This window comes from Canis lupus, chromosome 1 (genome assembly GCF_011100685.1).
Source record: "Canis lupus familiaris isolate Mischka breed German Shepherd chromosome 1, alternate assembly UU_Cfam_GSD_1.0, whole genome shotgun sequence".
Taxonomy (NCBI): domain Eukaryota; kingdom Metazoa; phylum Chordata; class Mammalia; order Carnivora; family Canidae; genus Canis; species Canis lupus.
The window spans coordinates 61911721-61933741 of NC_049222.1; the positions used below are offsets into that span (position 1 = coordinate 61911721).

At 34.9% G+C, this 22021-nt stretch overlaps 1 long non-coding RNA gene across 1 annotated transcript in view; it reads right to left on the reverse strand.

Moving 5' to 3' along the window:
• LOC106558802 overlaps positions 1 to 22021 on the reverse strand; it is a 236476-nt gene that overhangs the window by 71276 nt on the left and 143179 nt on the right. The window contains exon 5 of the long non-coding RNA XR_005353859.1: positions 4059 to 4103. This is a non-coding gene — a long non-coding RNA (uncharacterized LOC106558802). The remainder of the gene's footprint in view (positions 1 to 4058; positions 4104 to 22021) is intronic.

The window sequence follows — 22021 nt, forward strand, 5'->3', positions numbered from 1 at the left end:
TATTGCAACTGTTTCATTTTCAGTTTTTTAAATTTAAATTCAATTTACCACCATATGGTATAACACCCAGTGCTCATCTCATCATGTGCCTGTCACCCAGTTATCCTATATCCCCACCCACCTCCCCTTCTGCAACCCTTGGTTTGTTTCCCCAGAGTTAGGAGTCTCTCATGGTTTGTCTTCCTCTCTGATTTTTCCCCAGTTTCCTTCGTTTCTTATCGTCCTTTTCCTATTTCTTATATTCCATATATGAGTGAAATTATATGATAATTGTCTTTCTCAGATTGACTTACCATTAGTAGTAATGATTCCTTTGGCCGGAGTCTGTGCATGTGATTCTTTAGACTGAAATAATGCCTTTGGGAAAAAAGTTAAATTTTCCTGGCAAAGTTTATCCAGGAGGGGATTTGGAGTATCAATGAGTGTTAAGTTGCAACTGTTGCTAATGTGATTTTTAAAATACTGAATGTGAGCATCAATAAGCTTCTGGACAATTTGAATTCTTTCTATTCTTAATGTTAACTGAATTTTAAAAAACCCAGGCATTATCCAGAATGATTTATCACATCAATTAGACATTATCTGTTTATAAGATTTTCTATTAGATTTGAAAACCTCAGGTTTTTTAAATATGAATTAATCCTGAAAAAATACCATTTACATTTGAAAATTTGCAGTCAAGTTAATCAATAATAATAATAATAACAATAATGTCCTAAAATGTCTAACAGATATGAAGGAATGTATTTTAAATTTGCTCTTTAAAAGGGAAAATGGAGCACTTGGGGAGCTCAGTGGTTGAGTGTCTGCCTTTGGCTAAGGGCGTGATCCCAGGGTCCCGGAATGGAGTACCACATTAGGCTCCCCACAGGGAGCCCCCTTCTCCCTCTATGTTTCTGCCTCTCTCTCTGTATCTCTCATAAATAAATAAATAAAATCCTTAAAAATAAATAAATAAAAAATTAAAAGGAAAATATATTACTGGACTTAGAATAACTTCCCAAAGCAGACTCTAGGACCCTGAAAAGCCCTTTAAAGTTCTTTCAGTTTGATAGTTTATGTTTATTATTTTTAACTATTAAGATACTATATAATGATATAAAATTTAAGAGATTCTGATATATAATTAAAAATTAGGAGGGTTACTATTTTTCCTTATAAAATGTGTGTGTTATCTATCAATCAATTTATATTCCTGAGTGTGTGTTGTATTGTATGTATTGTCTGCATATTTATCTGTTTAAATATACAGATGATTTTTTAAAATAAAAGTTGGAACACAAACTACATATATTAATTTGTATCTTACATCTTTCATGTAATATTGTAGAAATTTTTATTTATTCTACATCATGATATATAGACCTACCTCATTCATTTAAATAGTGCTATCAAATTTCAAAATACAGACATACGGTAATTTAAGACTTTCCCATTGATACCTTTTTATCAGATTTCTGCCACTACTAACAATGCTGCAGTGAGTGCTCTTATAAACACAACTTTGTTCACATATAGGATGGCTTCCTAGAGGCAGCATTGCTTGATCAGATTGCGCACTTTAAAATTTTTGATGGATCATGCCCATTTGTCCTCTAAAGAGCTAGAACCAATTTATCCTTCCACCAAAATTTGTGAAAGTTGTTCTGCACATCTTTTCTCATGGTGAATATTATTACAATAATTATCCTTTTCCAAACAAATAGGTTGAAAAATGGCATCTCATGTTCTTTAAAGTTATAATTATTTGATTATTAGTTAAGTTGAAGAGATACTAAAGAATTCATCCTGTTACTAGGGGGGGAAAGTGGGAAATGGGGATAACACAACATTCAGTCTTCAAAATGTATTAAAGTTCAGGCTAAGCTGGTGATATAGAGAGACTCCAAAGAACAGTACAGAATACTATGTGAGTTTGTTGTTTTGTTTCGTATGTCTCTTTCTTGATCATAAAACTTTCTGCTAGTCTGGGCTGGAGGGGCAGCTCTCCTCCTTGCGATCATCCAGGGACTCAGGTTCACAGCATTTCATACACCTAGTAAATTATCTGTGTCTGCATGGTGAAAGCTGAGTCGTGAATATCTATATTTCAACTTGTGGAAAGGGGATAGAGAGAAATTCTGGGGCAAGCAACTTCTTTTATGTAAATATGATGGACATTGCATGCACCCTATATTCTCACACTCCAATGTCTAGAATGTAGTCAACTTGCTGTATGTAGCCACAGAGGAAGCTGAGATATATGGTCTCCAGCTTGACATCTACGAGTCCAAAATGAAAATAACAGATTTTTACTACTTTCCTGAGAGCTGTTTCTCAAATGAACAAATAGCTGCTTTGCCCCCATATTCTGTGTGTCTGTCCTGTGTCAGAAGCTTCATATAACACCTGTAGGGACTGAGAAAAAAAAGTTTGCCAAGTGAGTAGTTACTATCCTAGGAATCTGGGACTGAGTCAATTTTCTTGAGTAAAGATATCAACTCCTGAATAACAGCTACAAATCAGATTCAGTTTTTGATAATCCAGTCATTCTTCAAGGGGTGGATTTCCTGGGCCTTTCTTTAAGAACATCCTTGGTCTGGAAATTGAGTGGGACTGTAAGAAGCAATGAATTCCCCCTTTGGCAACTCAAGTTGGATTTTTGTTTACCAGACATACACTTTTTCCAATTAGACAGATCAAGTAATACCTTGTTGGCTGCCCATCCACTTTATACCAGGGGACATTGTCATCAATTAGCCACAACCACAGATTTCTGGAGGTCAAAACACTGGTTGCCACTCAGTCTCTGTGGCTGATTATGGTAATTGCAACCACCTTTTCTCTGAGGGTTAAGCATTACCACATGGTCTTTCCCATTCCTGGATTCTGTTATTCCCACTGAAAGGAGAGATCCCAAGAAACAAGAGATCCTACACAATGGCACACCCTTCACCTTTATTTTCAGTTTTTCAAACACAGACACCATAGAACTTCTCAAGGATGCCACTCTCCTCTTTATGAACTCTCTTAATTTTTTATTGCCTTAATGGAAAGAGAATTCTCTGGAATCTCCTAATGGACATAGAAATAAGGTGTGTAGGTCGTATACAATAAATCTACCTCAAAACTCTCAATTCCTTCCTCCATTAGAGCAAGGAAGTTCTGCCATTTTGACATCATGAAATGGTTTTCATTAAATCCAGGATTCTGTAGTCAACAAGGAAACTACTAAATGTACTTAAACCTGCTTTGGCTGGCACACTAAATTCAAAATGCCAGGCAATTAAAGCATTATAAGTAAATTGGGCCAATTCATCCTTATATTATGTCTCCTTCAGCATAGTACTTTTAGAAACCATCCCCACCCAGCTCATTAGGTTCCTACTGATAAATTTTAAAAGATCTTTTAGGCCTTATAATAATGCATACTCTATCTCTTATGAAAAGAGACTTATCAATTTTGCACCTGAGGCATTCTGAGATCTAGCTTCAGTTATGGATATAGAGGTGAAGAGAGGTGGTAGGGTTAGGTGTTAGTAACTGACATCTCTTTGTGAGGCAAAAACTCAGAGGAGGTCATTGAAAGGTCATATACACAGATTATTTTTCTCATACAGGGGGAAGAGAGGCTACTTATTGAAAAAAAAATCTTGAAATGATTTGGGGAATCAAAGTTCATACAAAACTAGACTATTATATTTTGGGCCCAATCCTCAGGCATGGCTGCCCTATAGTTACTAAAGAGAAGGGATTTTTTTTAAGGTCACCACAGAAGCTTTTGAGCTCTCCACTAGTGTTTTGGGTTTGAAATTTAAGTCCTGTACTTATCTTTTGTTTTTCTAAGCTCCCAGGATGGTCAGAAACAGCTGGTATACCCCATATTCTTTGTAATTATCATTACTGTCACAGAAAACAAAATCAACAGGCATTTTATATCTGGTTCTTCATCCCACATCATCACTGAGTAATTATGATTTCATGACATGCCATTACCAGTATGCCATTTTCCTCCAGGAAGACTGTTTTCATTAAATATGTTAACAAACCAATTTCAGAATACCATATTAAGGACTTACCTTGTGAAGCTATGTCTGATGTCCAGTACTGTTCAATCAGAATCCCTACAGAAAACAAAATTGTCCCCAGATGGTTAAGTGGAGACATTTCAACAAAGGGTTACCTATGGATGTATATGTAGGGTGAAAGGACAGTGAAGCACCCATGCACTAACATCAGCAGGAAAGTATACATTTCTAGGATCAAAAGTTCAAGGAGGACAAAAAGTTCCTTGAGCCCAGAGAGAGCTCTTATTATAAAAAAAAAAAAAAAAAAAAAGGGACCATTTGGTGGAAGCTTTGGACTTGGTAGAATGTAGCTAGTGCTGAATATACCTGATCCAATTGGAAGCATAAGGGAAAAAATAACTTTGGTTTCTCTCTCCCTGCACCTTGTAACCTCCTGTCAGTGCTTCCACTGGTTGAACTTTGGTGGAGGCCAATCAACAAGGGAAATCAGGTTGCAGTTCTTGGAGAATCGCCCCAATCCCCAACAGAGTTAGGCAGGGGAAGGGAGAAATGGAACTATGAAAGACCACAGGGGGGTGCCATGGAGGGGAGATGCAAATGAAGAACAAGCAGCAAAAATAACTATCCCACGTGGCATCTCATTTCATCCTTTCCATAATACTTCTGCTTTCCCACATTTTATAAATAGGAAAGTGAGGGTCAAAGTGGCCAAGTAAATTGCTTAATATCACATAACCAGGAAATACTCAAGCCTCGGATGAACGCAGGTCTGTCTAGGGCATATTTATATTCCTCCCTCTCTATCCATATAATGACTTAAACATTTAGATATGATTATGGAAATGAAAGGTGATTGAAAGTAATGGAGTTAGAATAGGAGGAAGGGCACAAACAGAACATGCATTTTGACATTCTTGAAACAAGTAATTTTAAAGACATTTACCTTCTTAAGAGAACTTATCACAATGTGAAATTACTTCCTTACAAGTCTGTCAACTGTCTCACTTATTAGAAAGTAAGGTTCATATGAGCAAGGAGTTTGTTTGTGCTCTATCCCTGGTACCAAGGTCTGTATACAATATGTGTTAGATTCTCAAAGAATATTGGTTGAATGAAAAAGTAAATAAATTAATAAAATAGTGGGCCAGTATATGAGCATAGTTCTTTGGGAGACTGGTAACATAGAATTGTATCCTGCAATATTAAATTTGCAAATAATCCTGAATACCATCCAACCTTTCCTGAATATCTCCAGGAAAGAGATCTCATACTGAATAGGTAGCTATTCCACTATTCCCTTGTTTAAATACATCAATAAGTATAGTTATATCTATACTAAAGGCAATTAGTTCTGTTTTTATCCCAAATTTTAACCTCTGTAATAACAAAGATAATATCTTGACCACAGCAATCTTTGAAATACTTACTAAAAACATAATTAGTGCCTCTCTCATGTAAGATAAAGCTGCTTGTTCTTTCAGCTTTTCTTTATATAAACTAATTTCTAGATATTTTATCCTCCTGGATGCCCTCTTCTGTGCATGGTCTAATTTTTCAGTAGTTTTCTTAAAATGTTAGAACTCGATGATATAAACCATACAGTATTCACATAGTATTCCATATGTTGACTGACTGATCAAAAGCAAAGTAGGGTAACTTCCTCTTTTGTTGGGGGAAATGCATCTCTACTAATTAACCTATAAGTAAAAATGATTTTCCAGTCCTTGATTCAAACTGAACACACAGGAAACTAAAACCATTGAGCAGTTTACACAAAAATAGTTCTTAAATCAAATTCATTGTGTAGAGGTCAAGTTGACATTATAAAAATCAATTTTGAGTTTACTGGACAATTGCATAAGTGCAACTATATCTGTTTTGTTGACAGTCTATCTGCAACACTTGGCACAGCACCGGGTATACAACATCACCAACAATACAGTAATGGTGAATACTTATAAGCACTTATTTATGTTCCAGGCACAGGATACATGTTGGGTCAAATAATTGCTTTTTTTACTAGCACTGGGTCCTGATTAGTCAGTGGGACTCTATAATTACCAGCTTTGCTTACACATTTAACATTCCATGTTTAGGATGAAGGTGGGAATCCATTTCATTGTGATGTTCCTTAGGGCTCACTGGATGCTGACTTCAGATTCCAGTCTATTCAGTCCGCACAGGTGCACAGAGGGTTTCACCAGAGCTGATCCACTCTATGTTCTTAGCATCATCATATTTCTATAGGTTTTTCTTTTTCTCATTTCCTAATTTTTAGCTGTTTTGTTGTTGTTGTTTTGTTTTGTTTGCACAACTTGTCTAATTCCTCACTCTACCTAAAACATAGTGGGGTATATGGACTAAAGGGAAGTCATTATAAGATCTAAGGATATACTGGGATTTGAGAAGCATAATTATGTTTGAATGAATGTGGGAAAACGACAAATGTCTGAGTAAATGTTTGTATATCTGGCTGTGAAATCTGTGTTTATCTCTGATTGGTATTATTACAGGGGATTGATAAAATGTATACAAACAATTTTCTTAAGGTAAATAAAACATTTTTTTTTCCCATAATGATGCTCTTTTGTGAAATATGATATAAAAGGCAAGTTACAGCAGGCCGGAGGTGGAGTCAAGAAACAACGAGAACTATGTTCCTTCCTATCGGTCATTTCAAAAGTGCTGATCAGTTTTCTCAATTCCCCCACCTGCCATGAGCTTGGCAGTGCATGTGAATGGGTGGAGTATATTTTCCCACTCCACTGATGTTGAAGTTGGACATGTGAATTTTTGGCCGGTGGGTACAGAACTCTGAGCCAAAATCTTCATAAGCATCACACTCTTCCACTTGCTTTCTTGGCCTCCTGTAAACCACTGTAAGGAGACTATGGCTCAGATAACTCCTAGTCCTAGTAATATATGGTGACTTATGGAGTTCACTTGCAGCCAATCTGAAGCCTGGGACCAAGCCCAGTCAACTTACACCCTTAGCAGAGTCACCTCCAGACAAACCACAGACCAATGAGAGGGAAAATAAACTAGTGGGGTCACAACGTGCTGAACCTTTGAGTGGTTTGTTATATAGCATTATAGTAGCTATCCCGGATTTATAAAGTCACTTTGGATTTGGGGGAAAAATTGATATCAAGAGATAAAATTTTAAAAAGTAGCTGAAAGTGATGCTAGGCAAGGAGCACGAGAGAGAACTTCCTTTTTTAAAAGTTGAGAAAAGAATGGAAGTTATTAAAAAGAGCCAAAGTCCCCTTTGCCTTCAATTCCTGGCTTCCTCTCAAAGACTAGGTTAAGCTGTCATCTTGCATAGCAAAGTTTGAAGTTTTAGGATGTCTATTAATGTGAGTAGTGAATAAAATATAAATAGCAAAGAAATAGTTTTACTTAAGAAAGGATAAATTGGGGGGTGGAAGGTAGGCACAGATGGTCTGTGGTTTGGTCTACATGAATCACCCTTTCCATGAAATTATGTGTGCATCTCAATTAGGCTTAAATGTTAGAGATCCATTTATGGAGTACAACATATCTGCTTTTGATATCCCAGTCATGTGCCATGGAAAAGATAATTGGAAAAACTAAAAGAAAAAGACAACTTTCTTCTCTTGGGGGAAATCTTTTTTTAAACATGCTGCAAATGAGTTGAAGCTTTGTTTTAGGTATCTTTTGCTCCCATCCTATGAGAAACTGAATGGAAAAAATGATCCAATATTTCTAAAACTGGGAAATTAGAAAGTGACTCTTCAATACTTTAATGGGTATATAACTAATGAGAAATAAATCCAGTTACATTCTTTAACTCCTGCCACCTCCCAAGAGTGGTGGCTCAAATTAGCATGACCTACTATCGGCTCAGGAAATTTCCACCCTGAGATTTTCCTAGCAGAGTCAAAATCAGTCATAGTCAGAAACAGATAAAGATTGCTTTTAGGAGAGTGTCTGAGACTGTATGTAAATTCTATCTTTAAAAGTTGCAAAGAGTTTGGCTAATGATTTTCCATAGTGTCATTTTTAAACTATTTTGGCATATTCTATGAACAGTGCATACATTTACTGTTCAAAATTAATAAAACGGCATTATATTTCTTGGAACAGAGTATTTTTGAGAAAGCAAAAATCCATCCTACTACATTGATGTTATCCAGCTTGTTATAGGGGTGACAGACTTAGCCTGGGTAGACCTTGGCCTGGAAGTAGATTGAGAGTGAAAGAGGAATTTGGAATAGGCTGGGTCTCAGGCAAAATGATGATGTGGGTTCCAGGTGGAAGAAACACTGGCTAGTTTTTGGAAATGTCTACACACATTTTCCCAGGCTGAGTTAATAGTATATTCTCCAAAGATACTTTTTGTGCAATTCTATGCCTACTATCAGGAAAGTTTTAGGATTCATCCATTCTCCTTTAACTTTTTTTCCTGAGTTTTGTAAGATTGTTCAAGAAGGGGAAAACCACTTTGGAGATTGACTTGTAAATGAGGTATAGATTCACAATGTGGTCAGTTATTAAGTACATACTGAAAAGACTAAGAAATAAGCAAAGAACTGTCAACTCCCTATCACTGGAATAATGGAAACAAGAGGGAAGAAGAATGTGCAAAACCAAATTACAATTAAAGCAAAAGTAGCCAAATGGATTTAATTCAAACATTATTTAGGGCATATTCAACATTTGGGAGCAAATATTCTATTCTGCATACATCATTTAAAAGTGAAAAACTGGTACAAATTTAGTTCAAAGATACTATAAATGGTACAAATTTAGTTCAAAGATACTATAGTTCAAATTCTTTCATAAAAAATGTCTAAAAGCTTTTACTGAACTGTTTACATTTTAACAGATTCTATCCTTTGCTGATTATCGGAATAGAAGCTGAGTTTAGCAGAATCAGAGTTTGCGGTCTCTTCCCTTTCTTACCTAATTTCTCCAGCTTCACAGTAAGGTAGCCCTTGCCTGGTTTTGGTGCTGATCCTGTAATTCATTCACAAGTTTGATGCAAGTCCATGAGAGCAGGAACTGAGCCTACCCTTTCACCGTCACCAGCATCTAGTATAGTGTCCAGCATGTAGCTAAGGTTTCATAAATATTTGTTGTATAAAAAAAGCATGAATGATAGGCTATTGGCCAGGAGTGAAGTGCGAGGATTTGAGGGGCTCAATGAAGAACAGCACTTTACTCTGCTTGGTTCATAAACCAACTGCAAAGTAGGACAAAAGAGCAAGACAGAGGGAGAACAAAATAATTCATGATAAAGCTGATGAAGTAGTATATGGCTTAAATGTGTGGGTAAGTGAGCTTCCTAACAGTTCTCCTCAGAATTAGATAAACTTATATACACAGGTGCAAGCAGTCCTGGACCACAAGACACCTTTTCCTGAAAAGAGAGTGGAAAGAGAAAAGCGGCTATTTTATATACATCTAGTTTCTTCTAGATTCATCCATTGAATCTTCTATTGGTTACTTTTAGTTTCAGAAAGAAAATGCCCTCCAAAATGTAAACTTTTTTTGTAATTTATAGAAATTATAGTTCATAAATGAGCCATCTCAGTGTTTACTCCACAAGTGAGCATTAATCAATTCCCAAATAATCAAGAGTTGAATCTAATTCCCCAAAATGCCCTGAAATTCTGAGCACATCATTGTCCCTCAATGGAGGTGTCACTAAATGAGGCCATTCATAGGATTATGCATGAATCATGGGAAAAATCCAAATGCTGACTTAAAATATTTTGAAGCTATCTGGGGATTAGTGAAACATATTAGGTTATAGAAAAGTATGTGGTTAATTCTATATATAAAAGTCTTTTATTTTAATACCATAAAATACATCCAGAAAAATCTTGAAAACAGGCAAATATGGATTCATATTTCAATTCCAAGAAAAACAGAACCTCACAAAAATCAAAACTTAACTGATTTTAGGGTCAAAAGTCTTAGAAACTACTGAAAAGCACATGGTTCCCATCAGAACATAACTGAGTCTGGTCAGCCAAAAATTCACCTCTGAATTGTCAAATGGTTTAAAAGCCAACTAGTATAAATTGCTAAATTATACTCAAGGAAAAATTTCATCCTCTTTCACTTTTTATAATGGAATTTTTCCTGGTTCTATTTGTCTAAAAACAGCTCCAACTTATTTCAAATAGTGACCAATGATTGAACATTGTCAAGTGCAGTTTTTTAAGTAAAATGAAAAGTCACAAAGGTATACCTACCTGAAAAACTTAGGAAGTAAATAGTTAATGGTTTAAAGAGAAAGAGAAAAGTGTTAGGCTAAAATATTGTCTGAGAGAATTAAGTTTGTCAAAGAATTATTTTCCTCTTGAATTGAAGCTAAGTCAGTGGAAACTTCTGATAAAAATCACAGATTTGATAAAAATTCACGAGTAATTCTGTTTCTATTTTTAGCTATATTTCTCATGAAAAAAACACAAAAACTAATTTAGGCTCCTTCAGAGTCCAATTGCTAAGAGCCCAACTACTATGAGTTCTGATTTCATATGGGTCAATCACAGATATTTCAGGTAGTTTAGACCTCTTTAACCTTGCATTTTTTCCATAATGTTTTCAGGGAAGGAATATAATAATTTCTATAAAACTTTATATGTCTTTATCAATTTGTATTATTATATAGCATGTATTTTTGTCCAATCTTCTTTACATGATAATTTTAAGGAAAAGTTTTAGTAGAGAGTAACATAGGCATAAAAATATGTAAAATATTGCCGAAATAAAGCTTCCACATTCCTACACTTTCTTTTCTGTTTCTCTCACCTCTGCCTCTTGTTTTCCTAACAATCTACTTATATTTTCCCAACTTCCCAATGCATGTGTTCAGAAGCTCAGAAAGCTTCTCCAATCTCATGCTTTCACACCCTGTATTTCTCTGGTGATCCCTAAATTTCTAACCTGAATGTTCTCTTCTTAGCACCAGTCAATCTTAAATTTGTACTTCTCAAGGGATTTTTTTTGGGGGGGGAGGTAGCTATGTTATTATCTACAACTCAATAGTTAAAACTCATTGCTTTTCCCTCACACTGACTTTCCAGTCCAGATTTGGGCTGCATTCAGGGACACTGTCTATCCCAGTCTCTCAAGCCAGGAACTTTGGAGTCATCTTCTTTCCTTTATCTGTCCTCCCTTAGATCTACTGCAACTATCTTCACTACCATCAAATAACCAATTTTTTTTCCTTTGACATAGTTCTCTGATATACTACATCTTCTATAGTAGGATCCATAAAAAGACAGTTATTTTAGAATAAAATATTAATTGCACTAATATAGTGGAATTATTGTCACTCTGAATAGAAACAGTTACTTCAAGTTTGGTCTTGTTACTCTTTACCTTGACAAGTATAAAGGCAGATATATCCACTGGTGCCAAAATAATGATCATTCTTGTTTTGGATTATTAGCAGCCTGCTAAAAAGAGAATTATATATATACATATATATAATTTATATTATATATATACATATATATATAATTTATATTATATATATACATATATATAATTTATATTATATATATTTATATTTGAATTATATATATTTAAAATTATATCTTAAACTTAAATTATATATTAATATATGTAATTTACATATATAATTAATATATATTAAATTTATGGGAATACAATTATCAATTAAAGCACACAAAGTATTTGAATCCATTTTATAGCACCAAAAGCACCAAAAGCAGTACTTTGGTAATGCTTTAAAGGAGTTCTCAAGGTGCCATATTTTTTTGTCCTGGCTTCTCAGACTGTCATGTATTTGGGTGCAGTACAGTTTCTGATACTGTGAGTAACAAGTTATCAGCATCCATGATTCATTAATGTTAGGGGTCCTATGACACAAATACTGTGATATTAGCTTTTCACAGTCTTTCCTCTAAACCCATCTCTTTATCCCTTTTACTGCCTGCTAGCCAACAGGAGAGCCAGTCATTTTATGAGATAGCTTTAAATTCAATCTTGTCATAAGCAGAAGGAAAGATAAAATAGATTTCAAGACACTTCTATTTACAGTAATTTTGCTTGCCTATTTATTTTTAAAAATTATTTGGTGAGTAAATCCGTGTTGGTGCAACCATGTAAAGGATGAGCACCAAGAAAAATAGGATGCTGATAAGAAGCTTTAGCCATGAGGAAAAGACCGTTGGTTATATACAACTTACACATATCTGTAGACTTTGCTTTCCTTTGAATAACATTTTTTTGTCAAGTAATTTTAAAACTTCATGAAAATTATGCCAGATTATTAGACACACCTGTACAATTTAGTTGATTAAGAGATACTCAGATGAGTTTAAACTGATCAAAATGCATGGCTATCTTACTAACTGAACTCATTAATCAGCTAACAGTGGAGTAATCAGTAGTAATTAGCCATCAGCCTCCTTTTCATGGTCATTTTACTAATTAAAATGTTAGTTTAGTTTGGAGCATAGGAAATATAAATTGAAAACTATTTATTTTAACTACAGCTTATAGTGACCAATCCATTACTGGCTGCTTGTTAAAATTTCTATGAGATGACACATAGGTCCTGTGGGTATTTCCATTTTATGGGACCTGCATGTAAAATTACTTATCCGAGAGGTATTAGAGCAAATGGAAGAATTAACAAATGCATTTAGATCTTACTGTTAACTTATTTTTAAAAATAAAAGGAAAAGCTTCTGAATAACAAAGGAAACTATCAACAAAAAGGGAAAGGCAACCTACGGAATGAGAGAAAATATTTGCGAATAATTTAGCCAATAAGGGGTTGATACCCAAAATATGTAAAGAACTCCTATAACTCAACCACAAAAAGAAAAAAAACATCTGATTAAAAAATGGACAGAGGAATTGTATAGACATTTTTCCTAAGAAGGCATACAGATGGCTAATAGGTACATGAAAAAGTGTTCAACATCACTAATCATCAGGGAAATGTAAATCAAAACTACAGTGAGATATCAGCTCATACTTGTTAGAAAGCTTTCATCAAAGATACAAGAGATAATAAAAGTTGATAAAAGTTCAGCTATTAGATGAGGTCTGAGAATCCAGTATAAAACATGGTGACTACAGTTCGTAACATAATTAAATATATAATTAAATATATTTTGTAAATATATATATATTACCTAATTAAAATTTGCTAAAAGAGTAGAGCTTCAGTGTTCACACATTAGATGATAGATAGATAGATAGATAGATAGATAGATAGATAGATAGATAGACGATAGATAAAAATATGAGGTAATGGATGTATTATCAACACATACTCTTTTAATCACCATGATGTTACACTTTATATATCTTCTATTTTGTTTATCCATCACATCTCAATCAAGCTGGAAAAAAAATAAAATAAAAATTTTCACTCAAGCTTATAAAATACTCCCTATCAGCTCTCGACTGGTTGAGTATCTTCTAAGTGCCAATAAAGCAGAATTTCAGCCCATCTCACGAACTAAGGTATGAAGATACATTTACGTTAGTTGATAATTTTTTTTCTCTAACACCAAAATAGAATAAATCCACTAATGAAAAAGTATACTTGCAGAACTGTTCTGTTATCACTGTAATTAATATGTTTACAAACATGTGGAGAAATGTAAAGAGAACAGAGGAGAGAAAAGAAGAAAACTTAACTGTATTATTCAATCAGGTCCTTACAGCCATGAGGTCCTGGGGTGGCTAAGAATGGGGGTACTTTATTTATCTGAAAGGCTCTGATACAAAGAATGCTCAGGACAGTCTCCCAAGGTACCATTTCCTTAATACCTTCTGCTTTAGGCAAAACTACACATAAATGCTCATGTTAGATCAACATCTTATTTTTATGGAGAATTCCACAAACTCGATGGACACTCCATTCCAGTGTTTAACAACTGTCATGAAGTTATGCCTTATTCTGTAAGCTCATTCTTTCTCCCTGCTCTGTGCTCTGATGAGATTGAGAACATCTGGCCCTCATTCCTAATATAATGACATTTCCTGCTCCAGAGATCCTTTTAAATCACCCTCAACCCTCTCTTCTTTAGGTTAAATTCCAGGTCCACTCACTCTTCCTCAGGGTTTTATGTGCCCAAGGCTTTACATATCCTTGCCCTCCTCTGAAACCATAAAGAACCTCTCTCTTCCAGCCGAAGGGGATTCCTGGCTGAGAGGAGCAAAGTCTCCCACTTGACCTCTGCTGAACATGCACAGGGACCACCTTCTACACCTGTGCCAGGAACCACTCATTCATTCCAGTTCTCAAACAGCTCAAGCAAGAGGCACTATTTCATTTCAAGGAAGAGACTTTCTTTCCATCAACTTGCCTTCCCTCTGTCCCCAGGGGAAAGAGCAGAGAAGATTGAGCTTTGGGAGTCAAGTGACAGACAGCTGTGGTTTCAGCTTCCAGCGGTCACACTACTCCAGAGGGACCGGAAGGTCAAGGGAAGCATGTAGAACCGCAGGCTGTTCACGTGGCTCAGAGGAGGAGATGACCAACCCCTAATAAAACACCGTCTGCCGGACATGCCATTGGGACTGGCATGCTAATTGAAAACAGCAGGCTTGGGGCTGCAGCTCTTTGACTTTAGCTCTCAGTTTGGAATAACTTTTCCTTCCGCAGAAAAGGCAGTACTCAGCCAGTAAGGCTGGGCTGTTATTAAAAAAAAAAAAAAAATGCAAACAAATGAACATCACTACTCTAGTAGAAGATTAAGAAACATTTCTCTTTATTTACTTTTTCAGGAAGTTCGTGTTTATTTCCTTTCAACTGGGCCAAAGCTTGACACTGCTTACACAAATGTTTTATTATCTTAAAATCAAAAAATTATTAATCCGTAATCCAATTTATCTTTCAATATTATGAGTGCCTATTATTTTTACTACAATTTACTTTTTTTTCTAAATCAAGATAACATAGGCACATAGCTCAACAGTTCTATATTAATTTTATTGAATGGCGGCACACTGTCTACCTCACCCTAAGCCATTTTCCTTTCCCAGAAGCAACTTCTTTGTATCGTTTTGGCTATTTCCTTTGTTTTTTTAAATAACATATTTAGGGTTAGTTTTGGTTTTTCATTTATAGGCATTATATATTGACTTTCTACTCTGGAAAATCAAAGTTTGGCTTGTGTCACTCAACATCTCCCTCATTCATTTTGTTCCCCAGATTCTCAATGTAGTTAGATTATAATTGTGGCTAAATAAAAATTAACTATTCACATTATTATGAATAGTAGGTAACTGTTCTCTTGATTTATTTTTGTGAATACATTTCTCCTACAGCTTTTTGGTTTTTTTGTTTGGTGTTTTGAGGGGTTTGTTGTTGTTGTTTTTTCCTATAGCTTTTGATCTGCTATAATATGAATTGATTTCCTGGGCCACAGCTGTGATTATGTCTTCTCCCTTCACCAACATCCCTGGGCATTCCATTTGTTTCCCTCTTGAGTTCTACTGTTTCCTGGATTCTACTTCTTCCTCTTTATAGATGTTTTTCCCCCTGATTTTGGTGGAGATAACTTCTCAATAAGTTTCTGAGTAGGTATACATATGTAGCGTTTTTGAGATCTTATAAGTTTGAAAACATCTTCATACTCTCAAATCTAATAAATTGGTCATTTGGGTGTAGAGTTCTAGGTTAATTAACATTGTTCCTAAACTTTCAAATGTTTTGCTCCATTGACATCTAGTTTCTAGTGTTGCAGTTAGAAAGTCTAAAGCCATTCTGATTCTGGATCCTTCTTATGTGTAGGCTTTCTCTTTTCTTTTCTTTTCTTTTCTTTTCTTTTCTTTTCTTTTCTTTTCTTTTCTTTTTTCTTTTCTTTTTCTTTTCTTTTCTTTTCTTTTCTTTTCTTTTCTTTTCTTTTTTTTTTATTCTGGATGCTTCCAGGATCTTCTTTTTTTTTCCCTCACTGTTCTGAATTTCACAATAGTGTGCCTTAGTAGAATCCATTGTCAGCACTGTGCTGGGTACTACCTATTGGTGCCTTTCAATTTTGTAAAACTATGTTGAATTATTTACTTTATGATTTCCTCCACTTTATTTTCTCTGTTCTTTTTTTCCCCTTAAATGTTGTTTGTGAAATATTGAATCTTCTGGATCAATGTTATAATTATCTTTTCTCTTTTTCTTTATTCTATTTCTTTTACCTTTCTTTTTTTTTTTTAATGTTTATTTATTTATGATAGTGACAGAGAGAGAAAGAGAGAGAGGCAGAGACTCAGACAGAGGGAGAAGCAGGCTCCATGCACCGGGAGCCCGACGTGGGATTCGATCCCGGGTCTCCAGGATCGCGCCCTGGGCCAAAGGCAGGCGCCAAACCCCTGCGCCACCCAGGGATCCCTTCTTTTACCTTTCTATATCTTGTTTTTCCTCCCTTTCCTCCTTATTTCATTCCATTAAATTTTAAATTTCTATAATTATATCTTTTAGTTTTAGGAAGTTGTTTTTTATTTTTCTTTCATTTTCTGGATTATTTTAGGGTATAAAATGTCTACTAACTCATTTTCTATTTGATAGTACCCTATTCTTACTTCATACATGCTGCATATTCTCATAGCTTTGATGACAGTAATGATTCTTTGTGTGTGTGTGTGTGTGTGTTTTCTTTTAAACTTCCTTCTCCTTGTATAGACTCTGAATATCCAAGTTGCTTTCTGCTTCTTTTGGAATATTTATGCCTTTAAAAAATATTTTATTTATATTCAGTTTGCTGACATATAGTATAATACCCAGTACTCATCTCATCATGTGCCCTTCTTAATGCCCATGACTCATTTACAAACTCCCACACCTCCCCTTTGTAACCCTTTGTTTGTTTCCCAGAGTTAGGAGTTTCTCATGGTTTGTCTTCCTCTCTAATTTTTCCCAACTCAATTTCCCTCCTTTCCTTTATGGTCCCTTTCACTATTTCTTATATTCCCATATATGAGTGAAACCATATGATAATTGTCTTTCTCCAATTGACTTATTTCACTCAGCATAATACCCTCCAGTTCCATCCATGTTGAAGTAAATGGTGGGCATTCATTCTTTTTGACAGTTAAGTAATATTCCATTGTATATATATATATATATATATATATATATATATATATGTGTGTGTGTGTGTATATATATATATATATATATATATATATATATATATATATCTTCTTTATGCATTCGTCTCTCAAAGGGCATCATGGCTCCTTTCACAGTCTGGCTATTGTGGACATTTCTGCTATCAACATTGGGGTTTCCATAGCAACTTCTTGCAAGGCACATCTATGAAGGCAAGGGAAACAAAAGCAAAAATATTTATGCCTTTTATGCTAGCAGATCTCTTCAAAAGTTACATCATTGGGATGCCTGGGTTGCTCAGTGGTTGAGCATCTGCCTTCAGCTCAGAGCGTGATCCCAGGGTCCCAGGGTCAAGTCCCACATCGGGCTCCCTGCACAGAGCCTGTTTCTCCCTCTGCCTATGTCTCTGCTTCTCTCTCTCTCTCTCTATGTCTCTCATGAATAAATAAGGAAAATATTTGAATTTAAAAAAAGTTAACATCATTGAAAACCTACTCTTAAGTAGTTAAGATTGTGACACAAATAAGCTAATTGCAAACTTAGTTCTCCCTGTATACTTTACTCTTTGTGTGATCTGACTGGGCCATTTCATTGGGGAAGCCTGGATACCATTACTGGGGCTTTTCTTTTGCACAGGTCAAATTTCTTAGAGAATAATTCTACAGTCTTCTGCTTGAAAGGTTAGTATTCTGGAAGCCATGCAGCAGAAGAAAACTAGTGCCTCAACATTTGATAAAAAATCTTAGATGGGCATCCTTGGGTGGCACATCAGTTAAGCCTCTAGTTGGGCTTCAGTTCAGATGGTGGTCTCAGGGTCAGGAGATTGAGCCTTCCATCGGGCTCTGAGGAGTCTGCTTAAGACTCTTTCTCTTCATCTGCCCCTCCCCTCTGTGCTGTCTCTCTAAAATGAATAAATAAATCTTTGAAGAAAAAAAACCTTCATTGAATTCTCTTGTTCTCCATAATGATCCCTAAATCTCAGCTCTTCTTGAAATCTCCCAAAGCATACCTTCTTAATCTTATCCAGGGAAAAAATCTTAAATTCACCTGGGGTGGGAGAAGAGGATGAGAGAGAGGATCTAGGGGGTCTAGCAGTTTCTTAAACCTTTAAATAATACTCTTTTCAGCCCCAACTTCAAAGCAGGTACCCCATACCACTTTACTGGGTCATTTGAGGCATTATGGTATAAACTGGGTTAATTCTTGTTTTCCCAACTATTGTCTTAAGAATGTTTTCTCGATTTTCAATGTCAGTTGTTACATATTTTGCTTTTGAGCTTTCTACATTTTCTTACTTACACATCACTTTCATTTCTCCTTGGCCTTGTTGATTTCATTTATTAAGTTCGATTTTGTTATTTTAGTGAGTTTTTAGATGAGTGAATGAAAATTTATGTTTATATGTCATCTTTAATTGAAATCACCTTGGTTACCTTTTTTTTTTTTTTTTTTGAGAGGGAGAGAGAAAAAGTAAGTGGGGGTAGGGGCAGAGGATCTGAAGTAGACTGCTGCCTGAGTACTAGAGCTCAACAGGGGGCTGGATCTCACCACCCTGAGATGATCTCATCACCCGAGATGAAGTCAAGAGTCTAACACTCCACTGACTGAGCCACCCATGCACTTCCCCTTTCTAATGTTTGTTTGTTTGTTTGTTTGTTTAATTTGAGAGAGAGAGAGTCATTCTTTCCTTTATTCATTTAAAAAGTCTAAACCAGGATTCATTTAAAAAGTCTAAACCAGGATACATGGGAATGATCATGCAGGAGACATCAGTCCACAGACCCTGCTACTTCCTATTACATTACATCTACTACATTATTCGTAAATTTACATTATCTTCTTGAGTTTTGTAGAGGTCTGAGCTGATAATCTTCCTATTTTCAGAAGTAGCTTTGGATTCCAGCCCTGCAATTTACTAGACAGTTGGCTTTGGACATATAACTTAACCTCCTTAAGTTTCAATCTCATTTCTAAAGTTGGAAAAAATTAACTTCCTTATATGACTGTTGCAAGAATAGATGTATTGTATGCTAAGTGTCTGGAATATGGTCATTATTATTATTTCATGACTTTCCAAAAATTATTCCTCTGAACTATTCCTGAATCTAAAAATATCTAAAATTTTTAGTTATCTCTGTTTACTATGTCCTTAACTATAGGTATGACTTTTGATCAAAGTAAAATAAAACCAGTGGATATTGACTGTATATAAATATATTCTGATCTCAAAATTTTGAGATAGAAATACACATTATGGTAGGAGTTTTATAGTTGCTGTTTCCTTAATTTTAGTAGAAAAGTTCTCCATTTTTCATGTTGACTATGATATTTCCTGTAGTGTTTCCATATACCATCTATATTATGTTGAGATAATTTTCTTCTACTCCTAGTTTACTGAATGTTTTTATCATGAATGCATGTTGAATTTTGTCAAACACTTTTTCTGTATTTATTGGGAAGATCATGTGATTTTTATCCTTCATTTGCTGAGCCACCTGAGCTGCCCAAAACTGTGGCTTCTAGAAGACAGTTTTTACCTGTATTATCACTGTGTTCAAGAGGAAGCTTCCCCAGAAATTTACATAAATTTGGAAATTTTATGCTGTGGTTCTGAATTCTTTTCCTTTCGTTATGATGATGAGCTTTCGTGGCAAAGGTAAAATGTAAATGGAGCCTTGATGATCTTTTGTGTCACATACTAATATGGTATTAGTATGGTAATATGGTATATTACATTGATTGGCTTTTCTTTTAAGATTTTATTTATTTATTCATGACAGACACAGAGAGAGAGAGAGAGGCAGAGACAGAGGCAGAGAGAGAAGCAAGCTCCATGCAGGGAGCCTGATGCAGGATTCGATCCCAAGTCTCCAGGATCACACCCCAGACTGAAGGCAGCGCTAAACCGCTGGGCTACCAGGGCTGCCCTTGATTGACTTTTCCATGTTGAACAATCCCATCATCCCAGGGAAAAATCTTACTTGGTCACAATTATTATTTTTAAATTTTTTTACTTATTTATTTATTTTTAATGTATAATCCTTTTAATACACTATTGAATTTGATTTGTTGAGATTTGGTTGAGGATATTTTTTTAGAGTTTATTTACTTATTTGAGAGATAGAGAGAGAGCTTGTGAGTAGAGGGAGGAGCAGAGGGAGAAAATCTTCAAGAAGACTCCTGACTTAATGCAGAGCCTGACTCTTATGGCCCACGAGACCATGACCTTAGCCAAAACCAAGAGTCAGACTTTTTACTGACTGAGCCACTCAGGTGCCTGTTTGTTGAAGATTTTGCATCTATATTCATCAGGGATATTGTCTACAGTTTTCTTGTAGTGTCTTTTTCTAGTTTGGTTATCAGAGTAATGCTGGCCTTATAAAAATGAGTTATTTGGAAAAGTTTGAGGAAGACTGATATTAATTCTTCTCAAATTGTTTGGTATAATTCTTTGGTAAAGCCATCTGGTTCTGGGCTTTTCTCTGCTGGTAGATTTTAAAAAATTACTGTTTCAAGCTCTTTACTAGTTATAGGTCTGTTTAGATTTTCTATTTCTTCATGATTCAGTCTTGGCAGATTATATGCTTTGAGGAATTTATACATTTCTTCTATGTTGTCCAGTCTGTTGGTGTATAATTCTTCACAGTTTTATATAGTATTTTTTATTTCTATTGCCTCAATTATATCACCTCTTTCATTTCTGATTTTATTCATGTCTTTTAACTCTAACTAAAGTTTTGTCAATTTTATTGATTTTTAGAAAAACCAATTGTTAGTTTGGTTGATTTTTTTCTATCTTCTATTTCATTTACTTATTCTCTAATCTTTTTTATTTTCTTCTTTCTTCTAACTTTGGACTTTCTTTGGTCTTCTTTTTCTAGTTTCTTAAGTTGTAAAGTGAAGTTGTTTAAGTTTTTTTCTTTTTTAATACAGATGTTTATCACTATGAACTTCCCTCTTAGTATTGCATTTGCAGCATCTTATTAGTTCTGCTTTGCTATTTTTTACTTTTTTATTCTTTGTTGGGTTTGTCTCCAGACATTTTCTAATTTCCATTTGATTTCTTTCCTAACTCTTTGGTTGTCAGTAACATGTTGTTTAATTCCCATATATTTGTGGATTTTTCAGTTTCCCTTCTGCTATTGATTTCTAGTTTTATTCATTTGCAGTTGAAAAAAATACTTAGTATAATTTCAACCTTCTTAAATTTATTAAAACTTGTTTTGTGACCTAATATGTGAACACGAATAATGTTCATGGGGAAGAATGAATTTTCTGTTGCTGTTGGGTGAAATGCTTTCTATATTTCTGTTAGGTCTACTTGGTCTGTATTGTTATTCAAGTCTTATGATTCCATATTAATCTCTGCCTGGTTGTTCTATCCTTTATTGAAAGTGGAATATTGAAAACATCTATTATTATTATGTTGCTATCTATTTCTCCCTATAGCTTTCTTATTGTTTGCTTCTTATATTAGGGTGCTCTGATGTTGGGTATATATATATATATATATATATGTATATATACTTATATATATACATATATATATATAATCATAATGCTACATCTTCCTGGTAAATTGATTCTTTTATTATTATATAACATCCTACTTCATTTCTTGTGGCAGTTTTTGACTTAAGTCTATTTTTCCATTTCTTTATAGTTATTACTATTGTGTGCACGCATCATATCTTGAGTTTGTCATCTTTATTAGGATTATTTTGAATTCATTGTCAGGTAATTCACATATCTTTATTTCTTTAGGTCAGTTCCTGGAAATTTATTTTGTTCCTTTGGTTGGGCCATGTTTCCCTGTTTTTCTGTGTGGCTTGTTACTTTGTATTGTGCTCTGCACACTCAAAATAACAGCCACTTCTCCTAGTTTTTATGGATTGGCTTTGTACAGGAGAAACCTTCACCAATTATCTTCCTAGGGATTCTGAGGGCC